A 5,566-nucleotide genomic window follows, 5' to 3' on the forward strand; every position below is an offset into this window, starting at 1 on the left:
TAGTGTTACACTTGAGTATAAGTAGAAAACTGAAAAAATACTGAAAAATAATATGACTCAAGTAAAAGTAAATAAATAAATGACATAAGTGAAATAAAAAACTACTCAAGTTACTATGTTACAAAGTACTTTAGTGTTATTTTTCTATTTCTACCCAAAATGAGGCGATTTTAGCAATATGTAGTGCTAAACACTCATGTAATATATGTTTCATTCATACTGGAAGCCAGAGGGCACCCTCGCGCACCCTTTTACTCGTAGTGTTAATTACCTCAAGAAATGTATTTTTTGTGATTTGATTTTCATCCAATATTCTGAAAGTGGGATCTACACTTTTTCAAATCTATTTTGAGGTTGATTATTGATGTCCCAAGACTAAATATGGATCTTTGTGATCTTTTTGATGTACATGGTCAGAACTGTTTGTATGTTACGGGGGTAGAAGAAACCTGTGACGATGAGGATATCACACGTATTATTTGAAGCACATGGGGAAATTGAGAAAATAGTTATAGTTCCTTATGAGCCAGAGCAGCCAGCAGGGAGAGTCCTAATTCAGTATTTGTCTGAGAAATCTATTTTGAGTATCAGCTCTGATTGTTTAGGTGACCTGCCAAGCCCTAAAGATCCTGCCATGAAATAGCATTTAACAACAGTCCGTGATCCATGTCAGCAGAGGTTAGGCGGGGAACTGGCATTAAGATATTAAGATGACCTGAACGCTATCTCCGGAAGTGGTAGAGCAGGATTCCTACTTGCTTTTCAGAATGAACATCAGGGCATTCAGCTTCATTTGAATGATTTGCAAGCTGCTGAGGCAGATCCACATACACTGTTCGCAGTCCAAGTCTTCATGATTCAGGAAGAACTAAACCTGCTGAGTTAAGTCAAGCTCAAACTATGATTCCAAACCTTTCCCCCTGCATGCTCCACCAAGTCCATTGCATGTTGATGAAAGTATGCTTAACCCCTCAGATGCAAAGGGTTGTTGTGGAGCATGTCATCCGTAATGAGTCTGCTCATTCACCTTTGAGGCAGAGCCATATCTGCACATTCGCCGACAGGACCCCCAAGCCAAATGGGGAAGTCAACTATGAGACGTGGCATACTCAAGTTGGTCTTTTACTTTCTGACCCCTCTTCACCAGATTCTCAGAAAGTGAGGGTGATCTTAGAGAGCCTGCTTAGCCCAGCAGCTGACATTGTCAAGCCCTTAAGTGTTAATTCTTCACCTAGCTCTTACCTTAACCAGATTGAATCTGCCTTTGGTGTAGTAGAAGATCGAGAGGAGCTCTTTGCCACTTTTCTCAACTTAAATCAAAATGCGGGAGAAAAGCCTTCAGCATACCTGCAAAGACTGCATACTCTTCTTACCCGAGCAATATCCAGAGGGGGAGCCAGTGCTGCAGATTCCCATAAGCATCTGTGAGAACAAAGGAAGACAAAAGGGCAGCAAAGCTAGATCGAAGTAAAAAACCTTTGGTGTAGTAGAAAATGGAGAGGAGCTCTTTGCCACTTTTCTCAACTTAAATCAAAATGCAGGAGAAAAGCCTTCAGCATACCTGCAAAGACTGCATACTCTTCTTACCCGAGCAATATCCAGAGGGGGAGCCAGTGCTGCAGATTCCCATAAGCATCTGTGAGAACAAAGGAAGACAAAAGGGCAGCAAAGCTAGATCGAATGAAAAAAACATCTTGGCAGCACAAAAGCAGCTGTTTATGCTCACTCAGTGTATGGCATACCTGTTAATGTAGAACCTTCACCTGAGCCAAGAAATAAATGTCAACATGATGAAACCCAGAAGCTTAAAGGAGAGATAGCTGTGCTGAAAAAACAAGTTGCATACTTGTCAAGGAAAGGTAAAACAATAGGGTATGAGATCAAAGTTGGGAAAAACTCTAAAGAAAGTGAAGTTACTGGTGACTGCTTTATGGCCAGCCCCAACGTGTTATCTGACTCTACAGCTATGCCTGGTTCTGCTTCAAGTGCGGGGAAGATGGACACATTGCAGTTCGCTGCAGTAAGGAACCCAACCCTGAGCTTGTTCGGAAGAAGAATTCACAGCTGAGGGAGAGACAGGAGGAGTACAGGAAATTGCATGGGACATCACAGTTTTCTTTAAACCTCTAACAGCTCCTGCTGCAGGACACTCAGGAGCTGCCAGCATTCATATTCGTCCCACAATGATGGTTCACGATACAGTCCGTTATGCGAGAGAAACCCAAACAAACAACAAGGATGAATTCATTGGCCAACGTTGCTTCTGTTCGTTGCTTCTGTTCTTGTTGAAGGCACACTGTGTGATTCTCTCTTAGACACGGGGTCTCAAGTTACAACTGTTTCTGAGACATTTTACTTGACCAATCTTTCTTTGGTTCCCATTCAGCCAATTAATGTGTTGTTTGAGGTTCTGGTGCTGAATGGTGCTGGTGGACAGAATGTTCCATGCCTTGGTTACATAACCTTCCCTTGTACTGTCACAGGTGCAGAGGAGGAGCTTTCATCACTTCTACTTGTTGTTCCAGATTGTCACTTCAACAGTAAGGTCCCACTGCTGATTGGGACAAATGTTCTTGACCGCTTGTATCAGCAGGGCGTAGAGAGAAAAGGGGCCAAGTTCTTCCAAAAATCTTGTGGCAGTAGTGATTATGCTTTGTTGTTTCAGCATGTTGCTCAGATCTATGAGAGTGGGAGGAAATAATTTCATGTAAGAGTACTGGGGAAAGGCTACATCACTATCCCTGCCAAACAGAAAACATGTATCCTTGGTCAAGTGAGGATTAAGAGTATGTCAAACACCTTATTTGTTTTAGACCAACCCAAGTATTTTTCATTGCCGGGTGGTCTTCTGCTTGAGTGTGCTGTGGTCAGTGCTGCCCTACAAAGGCAAAAGACCTTAACTCGCTAGAGTGTGGAACTGAGAAAAATGACTTTAAAGATTTGTAGTTGTCCCGCCAAATTAATTACAGGTAGGACACTGGAAATCTGGCAATTAGATGTTTTAGCAATGAACATTATCTACATTAAAAAAATCTTGACCTCAAACTTGACTTTTGACCACTATTTTAAAGTTACTGTACTCTGCCTTTGTACTGTCAGCAAAAAGTGAGAAGTCATGCCAAGGCAAAAGGCAGTAACTTCCACATTATCAATATTTGGTTGCTGATCACCATTTACAAAATCATTACAGTAACACCTGTATAAAATCTAGTGATCATGGCATTTATTTGGTATGATTTACAATTACTTATAGCCATCTACTTGTTGCTATCCTGTGCTTTTGTTGCATTCTGATGGTATTATAATACATTATACATGACAAAATACCTCCATAGCGGTAAAGATCTATCTTCAATTGGTAGCGAGTGGCATAAGACTTGCTAAGCGTGGGTTCAAAATGATTACGATAAAACAGATCCTCACGCACATTCGACCTGGGGACTGGTTTATAGCGGTGGATCTAAAAGATGCATACACACATTCAGATAGCCCCTTTATCACAGGCGCTTCCTGAGATTCGTGTTCGAAGGTGTCACACTCCTTGTACGTTCATGAAAAGTACGAACGCAGTGCTTTCCCCTTTGAGACTCAGTGGGGAGCACGTTCTGGACTACCTAGACGACTAATGCATTTATAGCACAACTTTCTGTGTTCTGTGTCTTTTCAGTATGCGGTGGTTTCAGCTGTCTGCCCTATTGTGCTTATGCACTTTGCCCGGATTTATTCCGGATGCTGTGATTGTCTGTATAACCCACTTGTAACAGCTGGTCTGATGTTGTATGCACCACTACACTTGTTGCTTCATTATGTTGTATGCACCAATATACTCTTGTTGCTTCATTATTATCACTCCCTGTGACATATTAGTCCCGCGTCGGCTCGACCGGTGCTGAAGGTGGCAGCGAAGTTTTGGCACTCTGCCAGCTAGATGCAAGAGTGTTTCAACCATGTCCGGTACCCAAACTTGGTGATGCGGGGCTTTAGTTCTTTGTTGTATTCACCTGATACGGCATGACTGTGTAACATTTTTCTGTCAACTCTGCATATATCCTTCGCGATCGATATCGCACATTTGTCAATGGAGCGGGTTCAGACCATAGGCTACTAAATGTTCTGTTTGTGTAGGACAAATCTCTGAGGACATCAGAAGTTACAGGGACTGATGGCAGCTGTTCAAAGTACACAGGCTGCACCGTAATTTCAATTTGAATGGAGAGTAAAACAAAGGCAGAACACTGTACAATCTGATAGGTAGCATTATTTGATAGAAAACTGGCACAGTAACTTCATATCAATGCACGGCTAAACAAAAGCAAAGTACTGTAACTCAGTATGAGCGATCCAAAACAAAGCCAAAGAGAGGTAACTGGTGTTACGGTGTTCTGCCTTGGTTTCTCATTTGCTTTTGGAAGTTACTGTTAAGACAACCCATTTTCTCGAAAAAACAACAGAATTGACTCATGATACTTATCCACATGATAAAGGACATCTTGAATGTGCCAAAAATATTAATAACTCATTTTCGACCAAAAACGAAGTTACGGCCTTTTGCCTTTGCACGGCAGAGTGGCCCACACAGGGCTCGTTCCAAGATTCCTGTAATCTTAAAGAATATAACTGACCGTGATTTTAGCCTTCATCCTAAGCGTGTGATGGCTGAGATGGCAGCTGCTTATGTTCTGCCTCTAAAGGCTGAGCTTTTGTCTTGTTCTGTTCAGGTGCCCTGTGGGAAGCTAGTGTTCGAACTTGATAACTCACCCATTCCTGAAGAATGGAAAAAAACGCATTTCCGATAAACTCAATTCCATGTCAGAGGGCTTTGCTGTTGATGACTTGTCGCATGGTCATGCTACTGCAGTGCAGCAACACATTAGAATACATGATTAGACACCGTTTAACCCTCTGGGGTCTGAGGTGTTTTCTGGGCCTGGAGGTGTTCTGACATGCTCTGATATTTTTGCTAATTTCTGTTGCTTGTGACATTTTCATGGCTAAAGTCTGATTACACTTTATTCAGCACAAACTCTGCTACAAAAATATGTAAGCAGCATGCATGTAAAAGTTTGTAGTTTTGAGATAATGATGTTTATGCATGGTTTGTGAAAAAAAAAAAAAAATGTCACTGAAATAAGGTCATGAAACCCATACTGATGATTTCTTCACAAGACTTTTGAAAATTGTATCACATAGCCTAGAATATTTGCTTCAAAACTATGTGAAAATCTTCCTGCCTACTCATTCAGATAAAACAATATATTGATTTAAAATTTGTAAGACATGTTTTGAGTAAGAAAGCTTTATGCGAGAAGGCATGAATCATCATGAATATTGATGTGTTTCACACCTGAGAACGACAAGATCCTCCCATAATGGCCCTATCAGATGGGGCTGTGAGAGAACCAGAACAAAGAATGGCTTTTTGATTGTTTGGATTTATTTACAAAACAACATAATCAAATGATACACAACAAAGGACAAAAAAGCACATTATTGAACACACTGATCTAAAGACAGAGACTTGAACAGTCACATAACTTTGTGCCATTCCTGAAACATAGTACATACC

Source organism: Abramis brama (assembly GCF_963993115.1).
Source record: "Abramis brama genome assembly, chromosome: 2".
NCBI lineage: Eukaryota > Metazoa > Chordata > Actinopteri > Cypriniformes > Leuciscidae > Abramis > Abramis brama.